The sequence below is a fragment of the Manacus candei genome, unplaced genomic scaffold (assembly GCF_025592945.1).
Source record: "Manacus candei isolate 608988 ecotype Guabito, Panama unplaced genomic scaffold, ASM2559294v1 h1tg000014l, whole genome shotgun sequence".
Classification (NCBI taxonomy): Eukaryota; Metazoa; Chordata; class Aves; order Passeriformes; family Pipridae; genus Manacus; species Manacus candei.
The window spans coordinates 60,884,375-60,897,293 of record NW_026138062.1 but is presented as its reverse complement, the minus strand read 5'-3'; the positions used below and the strand labels follow the sequence as shown (position 1 = coordinate 60,897,293).

Below are 12,919 nucleotides of genomic sequence, written 5' to 3'. Positions count from 1 at the left end.
TGCTTGGATCTCAGCCATTCTTTGAGTTCATTGCTTACATGACCTCTAAATATTTATTTTTTAAATGGGTTTATAAATTGCTATGATTGATTAAAAGACTCCTGATAAATGTGTATTCTTCTGAACACATGCAGAATGGTGGTTGGTTTTAATAAAACAAAACAAGAAAAAAAGGAAACATCTTGTATAATTTTATGTGAAGTATCAGATCTGTACAAAACTAGATGCTGTTTTATTCTTTAAATCTTGTGACTGGTATCCGAACAGCCAATACATATTCAGAATGTCTGTAACCTTGGCAGCAACTCAGAACTCATTTATCAACATTTCTAACATGGGAGATGCAGCCATGATTTTCTTTCAACAGCCAAATTTTGGGGGGTTAATTTTGTTTTGGTTTTTAGTGTATTCCCCTTGTGTTTTTGCTTGGACAAATACTGTGTCTAATGTGATTAAAATCAAACTCTCTTATTACTGTGTATTTAAATTGCTTTGTCCTGTATAAACAGGCAGGACTTGGCTCCAAATCCCTACATTATTTGAGACATTAGACTCTGAAGACCACTGGTTAATTGGAAATCAGGTAGTGGGAACTAATTGTCATTGCCTTGTGAGGAAGGTTTAGTGAAAATATCTAAATAGAAATACATAGAAGATAAGGGTCAAACCCAGATATGAGTGTGGAGAATCCTATAGGCTATAGCTAATTTGACAAGTTATAAATGCTTATCTGGTGTTCCTTTGCTACGATGATAAACAGTCAAAACCCCTTCATACGTACTTGCCAGGTAAATATAGGAGTAAATTCGCCTTGTGGAATTTGAGTATGGATATGTAATATGTTTCAGCCTTCTACTTGGAAATTGTTATTTTTTCAAGTTCTTCATACTGGGGTTTGTGCTACAAAACCTAATCAGTCTGCTCCAAGAGGAATAAAGAGCCCTGTCAAGCAGCTCAGAGGCAATCACAGATTTATGACAGATTTTTATTTGCCTGCCTGAAGTTATGTGGTAAATATGGCAATGTAGAAAGTGCAATATTTGAGGAGGTGAATGGCTTAATCTACTAATCTTGCTTTCTAAACAGTACCTGGGAGTACAGGTGACTTGCTTTGCCAAAAACAAGCTTTAGAAAAAGTAACAATGATATCTTGTTTTGACAGTGTTAAGTGGGTGAGGGTGATACTATTCAGCCATAGTGTTTCATTATAATTACCAATTTAAAAAATAGAATAAAACTTGGGAACGTGTTATTGCACTAACATGATCCAAATTCAGCTTTCGTCAGAGAGCCCAACTGCGTAAAATGAGCCTGGTCTTTGAAGTTAATACTCACTCACCACACGGTGCCTCCACACACAAAGGCAGTAACATCTGTATTATGGAGCATTTCTGTTGCTTTAATCACCACTTACTGCACTCTTACTGGTAGTCAGTTATTACTGCTAGAGATTAATGACACAAATCTGGATTTATTAGTGCTGTAAACCTGTGGGAAATAGTGAGTTGAATTAGTGTCTTTTCCATAATAAAAAATAATGTGCTTTTACTAGACCCAAACATGGTGTGTCCATTTCTACAGTAAAAATAACTGTGTGTGAGCCATTTAAGGTTGCTTGAATGATCTTTCATCGCTTGGCTGTAACATTTCAAACTGTAGAACAGTTTCCCACTTGCGAGCAAAGTCTCGGTTCCTGATTTAGGGTATCAAAAGCTGTGTGGTAATCATTTTACCCCAGAGTAAAATACTTTTTTTAAAAAAATAGTGCTTCCTTATATGTAATTTTGACACAGTAGAGACCCCTGAATTCCTTGAGAAGAAAGGGTATGCAAGATATGTGTATGTTAATGTGACTGTTCATAAACCAACTCACTGCTGGACTGCATCCTGAAATCCAAAACTGGTCAAAGAAACAAGTTCTTGGTTCAAAATTAGCTACAGTACCTTGTCTTCTTTGGTTTTTAAGGAGTGAAGTTACCTGTTGAGCCATGTATTTGTGACCAGTCTATGCCACATCTACACACCCGTTAAAATGTCTCTGAGACTGTTGGAGGCTTTGAAAGCTCCGTAAGTCAGTAAAAATCCATTTCTTTATGTTTTTTGTGTAATTTGCCATCCAGTTATTTTGATCACTTCCGAGAAGGGGTGGTGAATATGAGTTTTACCCACTGCCTCTTATGAACTAGTTTTTAAATTCAACATAAAAATTTCTTCCTCAATTTGGTTATGTTTCAGTAGAAATTAACTTTTTTATTTGCAGCACTAGCAACTATGTGGCATCTCTTGGCTGTAATGCTCTATAGCTAATGACAAAAAAGGAGCACAGAAATTGCTGAACCTTTAAACCAAGATCATGAATGACCTCTAAGAGGTACATTTTAAGGAATTGCTGAGTACAGTAATTTTCTTTAGTGTCCACTCCTGTGTGCTGGGAGGTGTGCTGCCCTATCCTCAATTGGCCACATAATCTGGGCATTTCCTTCTGTTGGTCTGGTAAAGACAGTCCTTGTGTAACCCATCTCAAAAAAACTCCATAAGGATGGGCTGTTGGGGCCAGGTCCTTGTGCGAGAGGAAGTGGCACAGTTGTCTTGTAAGCAGAAAATAAAGAAAAGAGTCCATTGCACCTGGGCATGCAGACCAATGGAGAGGGGTATGAATCCCAGGCAGCTGCTTTGATAGTGCATGGGGGAAAGAAGAGGAGAAGGATTCTGAATCCTGTAAAGTTTCAAGAAATATTTCTTGTTGATGCATGCACACATTCTCTCTGTTTACTTGTGCTGAGCTGAAGACAGCTGGTGTTCTTCCAGACACTGAGGAAGCTGGGCGTCAGCACTGTCTGCTTCAGATAAGATTAATAATGTATAGCTTCACGGGGAATGGAGACTAATCTGTTGGGATACTCCTAGTGAGGAGGAGCAGCTGCCTGCTTTGGGCCTCCTGAGAGGAACGAGATGAACCATCTGAGACAGATTGAGATTGACTCCTGTTTGGTTCTGAAGGCAAGTCCCTCACACCTTGTAGTTGATTGTGTTGAATGCAGCAGGCAGATCTATGGACTTGTGGTCATGTCCAAGTCCCAGCTCTCTTTCAAGTCTTTGTCCAAGTCAAAATTCTCTTTGAGAAATGCCCCATAATTGAACACAGGAATACATCAGCAGGAACTTTGTTTTACCCTTGTATAGCAGAGTACAAGGGTACTGTGACCTTCTTGAAGTACATGCTAACACTAGCCTTGACCGACAAACCAGAACAGTGGCAGTTTGGATTAAAGTCTTCTGCAGTCACTTATGCTTCCCATTTTCAGTTTAGGAGTTAAGAAGAGGATTGTTTGATCTCTTAAAAGCTTTCTGGGTTGTACACAGGTTGGACGCCTGACCTACCTCTTTTACACCTTGTTTATTGCTGTCTAGTGAGGCTGATCTGTGCAATGAATGAAGCCACGATCTTCATCTTCCTTGAACCGTGGAGACAAAAATGATTCTTCTCCACAAAATTTCTACCAGTCTTAACTGGTGTTAAAAAGTGCCAGAAACTGTCTAAGCCTATCCAAAAATGCCTTGCTTTGTCTGTGTTCCCTCCCAGTGCCCTGTATTTCTGTCTCTATTTTACTTGCTCTTAAAAACCATTAAATGGCTGAATGGATTTTCCCAAGAACCGTGCAGGAGGAAACTGCTCCAGGTGTAGGCAGCTTGAAGACTCTTGTGCATGAGGTTTCCCTCCCTGTCCACGCAAGGTTTACTTGGTAGGCATGCTTGTGATTTGGTTGTTTAAACTGCACAGCCTCCACTCCCAATCAGTGCATGAACAATTTAAGGAGGAGAAGTACAGATTCACTACTTTTAGAAGAAAACAAACTAAACCCAGTAAAACCAATTCTTGCAGTAAAGCAGCATTTTTTGTCACTTTCCTCTGGAGTTCTCATGATAGATACAACTTGCAGTCATGAGCATCTTTGTTACTATAATACATGTTCATAAATCATTGGTGCCCTGTACTGGTACCATACTGATACACTGGTACTCCTACTGGTACAAGAATGAAGACAGAACAATTCTCTGCCTAGAAGAAACTCTCCCTCCCCATTTTCAGAAATAATGTTGTCTTCCTTCCTGCATTCAGTGACTTGAGGGTGTGGGTGGCGGGTGACTTTTAACAGTCATGGGTTTACCTGCAACGTGGTGGGGTTTTTTAGGGCAAACCTCCTGCCAAGGTCTGTGTCCTGGGACTCTAAGCTTAAGGGAACCTGTAAAAACCTGACTTCTGTCAAGATCACCTAGGTCTGAGGATGGCATGCTTTAGGTTCCCACCTTCCTTTAATTTATATCCACATTCTTAATTACTTCCATGTAGAAAAAACTTGGGACATTAGTTCCTCTTGATATTGCTAGGGAGCTCAGTTAGCAACCAGAGTATTGTTCAGAGCCATGGAGTGATAAGGCTTTGTAGGTTCAAGCTCTGTTGAGCTCCCTTCAGAGGTCCTGGCTAAGATCTGCCCAAGCTTGCAGTTCTGAAGCAGCTTTTAGGGTCAGCCCCAGGTAAAGTGCACCATGTTATTTACCTTTCCACATCCTTGGATGCAATTAAAAGATAAGGCATGAGCGAAGAATGGAAAATTAGGAGGGGAATTCTAGGTCACTGGAGGCTGCAGCGTGTGAGTGCTGGTACTTTCACACACTCCTGGTGCGGGGTTCCCGCTCCTGGTGCTTACCGTGAGGCAGGGAGAGCAGTAGCAGCTGTTCCTTTCCTTCTGGCTTGAACACTGTATAAGTTTCTGTGTACCCAGTGGGTGTTACAAGCTCTTTGAAACCTGAACTAAATACTTGCTTGGTCACCCAGTGTGTGTGTGTCGGGGGGGGGGGGGAGAATTAAAAATTATTGAGGCTCGCAAATCTGTGCAGAGACTGCCTCTCCAAAAAGTCAGGTTTTGTGCCCTGCTCTGTGGTAATAATTTGATGCTTTTTCCTTTTTGAGGTTTTCAGTCCAAACTCTCCAAGCACTGGTTTCACAAACAGTTACTGCTGGGCACGAATGATCGGTTTGCAGCCTGGAATAATTTTACATGCTCCAGAGAATGCTATTGCCTATACGCAATTCTGTGATTATTTACTGTAAAAATTATTTCTATAATAGTTGTGGTAAAGACAATTGTAAAATACAATATCTGTGGTACTGTTAGGTTAGCAGAAGCTAACAAAAAATAGTGATTGCTGAACTAGATGCCTTACCAGAGGTGTGAGCATAGGTCTGTACATTTCCTATTGCCAAAGGAAATCCATTTTCATTCTCTTAAATCACGTTTTCTTTGTTGCTTCTACACAGAAGTGAGATATGCTACACAGAACAGTTTCATCCTGGAAAACTAATCTAATTCATATTATATTTTAATTTGGCTGGGTTTTGGCAGCTTTATGGATACAGTGGGGTAAGGGATCATGTGAATTTACTTATCTTTCTTGCCCACAGTCTTTTCAGTGCCTGTCTTCTCAAAAGGTTTGGGTGCCAACAGTGGACAGCTGGTAGAGTTGGGCTGCATTTGACCCAGTGGTGTAGCAATGAGCTGGTACACCTTAGTAGGGGTAGGTGCTGCTGGGTCCAAGGGTGTTTCTACAACTGTGTGACAATGCCTCTAACAGGGACCAAGGAACCTTGACTGTCCAGACACTGAACAGGTGGTGCATCAGCTCACACTGTTGAGAAGGGGAGAGGGTTGGGTTTTGTGGAGAACAGCATTTTGTGAAAAAAGCATTTTCAATATAACAACAAGGAGAAGTGTACTGGTTCAGAACTAGAGCTCCACATCTGCTGTTTTCATCCTCTTCCCTGCCAGCACTGATGCTAACTTTAGTGGTGTACATTGCCCTTTTTTTGGGTTTAGCCCTTTCAGGTCTTCAGGGGTTTTTTCCTGGTCTTTTTTTTTCTGTTTTTTTCACACTATCTGGATCTTTTTCTGGCTTTTACATCCCCCTTGGAGGAAGATTTGGTACCTACTACTGCTGCTGGACAGGGACAGTGTACAGCCACCTCTGCAGGTCACATTTATCTGATTTTGGGGACTGCAGCATCTCATTAGAAGCAGGAAGAGTCCTGGGCAGTTTAACAGTTTCACTTCCAAACAGTAGCAAAACACTGGTGAATTCATGATGCGGAGAAAAATGCTTAGGAAGAAAAATGCTTAGGAAAATTTATGTGCTTTGTGAATTTAAAGATATAAATTATATCGTCTCTGCTGGGTCCTATGATCTGTTAGCTCAAAACTTGCTTATTTTGGGATCTGATTCTTCATTTGCCACATTTCTATGCGTGTTTTGTCAGACCTTAAGCATGACTCACTAAAGCCTGGATTGTACAGAAAATGTAGACACTGCACCATATGTCGAAACATGAACGTCCCATTTTTCTCATGTCATTGACAACGTATATGTTTATCCTATGTTGGATGATATATTATTATGCTAGTTCACTACTGAGCTTTTTAACCAAATGCTACTGTGGCTTGTCTTTATTACAGTAGAGACCTATTTTAAATTAAAATGCTTTATCGATATGAAGAAGACTTCTTTCGTAATTAGGAAATCCTCTGAGCTTTTAATTAATACAATTATTGAAGAGGTATTTGGTTTCTGAGGCTATATTTGGCATTCCACAGGCACATGATTTTAGTGATATATAGTTGAAATGTCAGTTGAAAGCCTCTATAGTAGAAATAGAAAAGAAATTAGATTACCTCTGAGACTTAAAAGAATTGTTGAAGAATTCATTAGAGCAATGTTAAAATATGCTCTGAAACAAGTCATGTTAGTCTACAGATTGATATGGGATATCTGGGGATTCAGAGTGCTGTACTACTCTGATTAATTAAAATGTAGTCAGCTGAAACCTCCACTATAATCAAAATTGTTCCCCAGGGTTTTACCTTAATTACAGTCCTGGTGTAGCCTTCTAGTCCTGACCATTGCCGAGCTAAGTAATTAGTTCAGTTTTTTTAAAAAATAAGCAAAAGGATAAAATTACCATGACAGTACTTAGGTTTGTTTTGGGGTGTTTTTTATTGCTGTTCTGGGCTCTGTTTAATATCACAAATTGTATACAGCCATTCTTTCTGCTCCTAAAGACAAACAGTGAGAGACAAAGTATCTCTGGTTTGAGTGTTATACTGTTTTCCATATTGTAAGACTTGGAATATTTTACGATTGCTGTTTTCCGTAACTTTGGCGAAGATGCCAGTCTCTCCTCTGCAGATGTGCTGCCTATCTCATCCCTGTTGTGCTGTGGGTAGTGTTCTCCTACAGCGGGGTTTCCTTATCAGCAGTTCTGCAGTAAATCAGGGAGGAGGAGATCACTTTTCCCAATAGGGTCTCGAATGAAGAATTCACATCATGTGAATTCATACAGGATACCAGAGGACATCTGCCTTACGAGGCTGTCTCCAGGGTTCAGACTTCAGGAACTAGATAAAGGACTGCTTCTGTCTCTCCCATGCTGTATATATTCTGACCCTGGCTTTACGTAGTCTGTCATCAGTTTGTCCTTGAGCTGGATGCGGTAGTGAAATTCTTTGGATAAGGCTAATCCTTATCGTTCGCTTGTGTCATGTCAAGGCACTCTCCCAGAAGCTGCTGAATAGCAAAGACATGACAAAGAAGCCTTTGACTGTGACTGTCAATACTGGGACCCGGAGAATTGTAACTCAGAATTAAAAGGGACCCTACTGAGTTGTAACTCTCTGGCAGAGCAAGCCCCAGGTTTGCTCTTCATCTTAATGGTCTGAATGCAACTGGTTTGGATTCTCAAAAATAATTTCAAAAACGCTGATGCTTTTTCAAGGTTTCAAGAAAGGAATTTCATGTCCTTTCTTGTCAGAATATAATAAACAACTATTATATTCTACTACAGCGGTTTCTTCCAGAATCCCATAGCACTTTACATATGTTATTTAGGCTCCAAAACACCCCATTAAGGGATAGCTCTGCTTTTTTTTTTTTTTTTTTTTTTTTTTGCAGTAAGATGAACTGAGATGCAGGAAGTGCTAGTAATTTGCTAAAGGCTAAGCAGTCCCTATCAGATGTAGAAATGTGTACTCCCAAGCTCTTTAGTATAACAAAGCATATATGTGCACCTGACTTCCACCTAAATAAATCCTCTAGGATTCCCTCCTCTGACCACGTGCAGTGGGCATGCACACAAAGGAAACACAGCATATCAACTCATATATAGTACATCATCAACCATGGTAAAGTATAATATTAACTGCTTAGTACATATCATAGCTTTGCACTTTTATTAATAAAAATGTCTTTAATATTAGCAGCTCTGTTTAAGTGACGTGTCACAGAAAAGGACAGTAGGGAGGAGTCTAGCTGTGCCTTCTCTAGTGATCCCTCCATACCCTGCATTGTTTGATGAAGCCTAGCCTTCTTCCTTTTGTTTCAGTGGCAAAGGAGCAAATTTGATGGGAAACCTACCTTGCACATTTATGATAGGGCAGTCTAAAATGGAGGAATATCTGTGCTCTGAAAGAGATTTGTGAGGTCCTTTGCCCATGTAAGGAGCCAATCTCTGGGAAGACTCAATAAACCTATGATTAGACTACATGTTGTCCACCTCAGACAGCTGGAGGTCAGATGAAAGCTGGCGCGAGGGAACAAAGACTCTGGTTTTCCCCCTTCAAGAGTCTCAAGTTGCAAAAGAGTTGAGAGGTCATACAATTTCAACCTCTTGGTGTCTACTTGTCCGTATCGAGAAACTCCATCACAACCTGAGTGATCTCACCCCCTGTGTGGGTCAGTGCTGGTCAGTGGGGGTACCTTCAGCGGGGAATGTGCAGCCCATTGGCTTGGCTGTGTGAGATAAACCACAGAGCAACAGTATGTGCTCGAACACGTGAGTCCTGATGCCTCATCTCAACCCTTTGCTTTTCTCTTGTACTGAGAAGATGATGTAAAATCCTTATTCTTCAGTATACTTTGCATGTGCTTTTTAAGTAGTCTCTTTAGGGAGAGCATCTCAAACATTTGACATTCATTTGGAGATTCTTTTACTTTCTTTTTATCCTTCACTCTTATATTCATCTGTAATATTATTAGTGGTTAAGAAAATTGCGTGAGTACTGTGCTAAATACAACTGCGTTGAAAATGGTGATTTTTTTTTTTTTAATGTTACTTGCATGCTAGAGATTGGACACCTGCTCAAGTGAATGCCTCCAGATCAGATTAGTATACTAAAAAGCTGGTTATGAGTGAAAAGTGGAAAAGTTCACCTCCAAGGATTTCTTTTAACAGGACTGTGATTCATTTTACGTGAAATTGTAATTTACAGTATTGCAGCTGTGCATATGTTCTTTCACTCTCTGATGTCTGAGACAGAAGAATTCAGTGCTGTAGGATTACTTCTTGTGGCATTTTTGCATCAGTAGTGGTCACTATGAATTTGCTGCAATTGAAAGAATTTGGGCAAATGTAAGATATGAAATGTGTGTTAGTTTTGTATAATCCCAGTTTTAAGTGTTTCTTCCTGCATGACTTAACGCTGCATTGTATAGGTGAGAGTTTCATTGGAAATAGTTTAAAAGTTAACCCTGTTCATCCTCATTTGAAATGTACGGATACAGTCTAGCCTTGCATATAATCCCTTTCCTTGGCAGATGTCACCGAGCAGCAGAAAGCCACACATACACCCTTTGTAGAGAAACTGCTTCAGCAAAGCACAACCATTGCTGTGCTGGTTCTTTCCCAGGCTCCCAGCTCCTGCTGAGCTCTCCTGAGGGAGCAGAGGTCCCTCTGAGCATGCTGTGTACCTCCATTACTGCTGTAAGAAACATATCCCCACTGGAGCACTCTGTTTTCAGCTTATTTCTGGAGCTGTCACTGAGCCTGGAGCTGGGAACAGCTCTGTGAAAATGAGAGGAACAATCCGTGCAGGTGACCAGCTGTACATCCTCCATTTTTAAATACTTTTGAAGGAATATTTTCAAGTATAGGTAATGACCACTGCACTGGGTGTATACATGCCGTTTCATTGCCCTGCACACTGTTTTATAACATTCCAGGTAAACTGCTTTCAGTTGTTTAATTTTATTCACATCATCATTTTTAGGCAAAGCCATCATAGTTGCTCTCCGTTTCATTAGTGAAAGTCCATATAAAATGAGTGCATTTTTCAAAGGAGATACTTCATTTTAGCATAAAATAGTATGTTTTGGTGTTAAGGGATAATGAGTAGATCTCTCCATGCTGCAACTTTGTAATTTGTCTGTACACAGCTGTGTACATATGTATGTGCATTGTATGACTGCAGGTGAGAGACACAGATGTGACCAGGGAAAGCAGCTGCATCTGCTGTCCTCAGTTACACTGATGGTCAGTGTCGGATGTCAGGTGGGGCTGCTCCTTCTGCTTTCCCTTCTTCTGCTCTGAGAAGACCCCAGGTTCCTGTTTCTGTGCAGGGGCTGTGCCCCACACACCTTGTCTCAAATGAATGGGTTGTGTGCCAATCCTGCACAATCACTAAAGCAGGACTGAGACCCATAGAATTGTACTGAATGGGACCACAAAGATATCTGGGTGAGAAGGAGGGCACACGGAATGTAGCCAACAGTGGTTTGCCTGCAGTTTTCATGAGTTTGGAGCTGGCAGTTTCAACTGCAAAGCAGTGTGGTACTGCAGGCCAGTAGAGTACCAGGCCAGTAGGTGTTCTGGTAGATTCCTTATCCTGTACCTTATTATGCTTAGGTGAGCATGAAACTTCATTGTGCTTTGAGTAGACAAGAGTCAATCTACTGCTGTCAAAACTAATATTTTGTAATGCAGAATCTGAAAACCAGCATTGGAGATGTTTCTGTTAGTCCCAGCAGTGTATCCTGCTGAAAGAAAATGCTGGCAATGAGACTATTCCTCACCTCAGAGCAGACTGTTTTCTGCAACAAGATATCACTACCACTGATGCACAGACAGCATCCTATGGAAAAATTACATTGTTGGGTTTTTTCCTTCCTATATTTGAGAGATGAATTTGTGAAAGCAGGTCAGACAAAGCTTGGGGCTGTGTGGCTGGTTGTGAGTATGAACTTTGATTTTCTTCCCTGTCCTTGTTACCAGTAAGTCTCAGAGGAAACCACTGCTTAGCAGAATGACTATAATTATTTCATTAACTGTTTGCTTAACTATAGCTTTGTGCTTTTTCTGCATCTATAAGTATCTATACAGCACGTATTGTCATATCATCCTACGTTCTTCCTGGAAAGTATATTCAGAAGTCATGACAGTAGTCGCTAAGGGTTTGGAAAGAAAATTTCAGTCCAGGTGTTGAGGTAGAGCTCCTTCAGCTGTTGTAGCAGCCCTTTTTCATACTGAATACCGTGTTCCCCTCTCATGCAGGTATACACACAGAACTGTACCCAAGTACTCACAGACTGACACTCTAGGTGCCACCTTTACCCTTCTCACGGTCTTCCAATCCCTTTTTGGGTGTCCCTGCCTGGATGTTGGCTGTAGCACCAGATGGTGGTGAGTGGAGTGAGTCTTGAGTCCTGCTAGTTGATACCAGAGCCACATACCAATAATACTGTAGCATCTGACAGGGCCTCTTGCTAAAGGTACTTGTTCAGTATGAGCTGAGATATGCTTTGACTCCCCTCAAAATCCCAGCTTGTTTCTGTCAGTTCAGTTTGGCAGGGAGGGAGGAAAATCCCAGCATTGTTTGTTGTTTGGTTGCACCAGAAGAAAACTCCAAGCCAGAACATAAATACAGTGAGTAGTAGTAGGGATCTGACTGCTCATGGGACTTATCCCCATGGCGCTGTTTGGATTTAGCCATCTGGCTGTGGTCCTGCTTACACCTGTCAGCTGAGGGGGACAGTGCCAAAGCAAGGAGTTTGTGAATGTCCCCTTGGAGCTTTGCCTGGCCAGCTGGCAGCACACATCATCAACCAAGCCTTCTCTTCCTCCTCCTCCACAGCCTTGGACATGTCATTCAATATATATGGCCATGCCCTCTGCCACAACTGAGGAAAAGGGGTTTCAGCCCCATCAACCCCCCTAATAGAAATGAAGGGTGTCAGTCTTTTTTACACTAGGAAAAAAACCCATAATTTCTTCCTTTATATTTTATTTTATTTTTTCCCTTCCATGGTGATTTCTGCTATGATCTCCATTGGATATCACACCTTAGCAAGATGAAGCTAGCTCATGGCACTGGAATTTTATAACGGAGAGGAGAGAATAGGAAGAGGAGGATCCTACCAAGTAGGATCAGCCCCAACCAGAAAGAGGTTAGAAGCAGATTGAAGTTTGTTTACATTAGAGTATGATGAGGCCTTTTAACACAGATGTACTTCTTTCTAGCTTCTTCTGGCAACGCCATGCTCGTATTTGTCATCGAAGTGATGCTGTCATTTTCCAATGCTGTCATTCTCTCATCTCCATGTCAACAAACCTCCTACCAGTTTGGGTGATGGACACATTTTAGGCTCAGATCCTCTGGGGAAGGTGTGATGACCCTCCCTTCAAAACAAGCCAGTCCCCGTCTGCCACTGTGATGCAGCAGTGCTCCTGTCCATCTGCCAGGGGGTCTTTGTGAATGCTGTGTTAATAAGCTCAGTCACATTCGTACTGCCTTTTTTTAAAGCCAACTTTACACCCCTGATGTCTTTAACATTGATAGGGGAATAATATTTTCCCACATGCAAATGGAGAATAGATACCACAAAGTGTCACAAAAAGTAGATTGATTCATTAAGCAATAACTTTAGGCAAAACCTGAACATTTAAAAATTTATAAAGATATATTTTTCCTCTTTTCAGTGTGTAACAACTGTTTATAAAAGATTGTTGCCAATCTTAAACTGCACTGGTGCTTTTATGCTCTGAAGCCTTTTACTTGCTGATGAATTTGATGAATGCATTTACAGTACTTCAGTAACC

The 12,919-nt window shown here is 41.0% G+C and overlaps 1 protein-coding gene across 6 annotated transcripts in view; it reads left to right on the top strand.

Moving 5' to 3' along the window:
- The window catches only part of CMSS1 (cms1 ribosomal small subunit homolog), a 223,668-nt gene that overhangs the window by 176,592 nt on the left and 34,157 nt on the right, over positions 1–12,919 (top strand). The gene's annotated exons all lie outside the window — the stretch shown is intronic.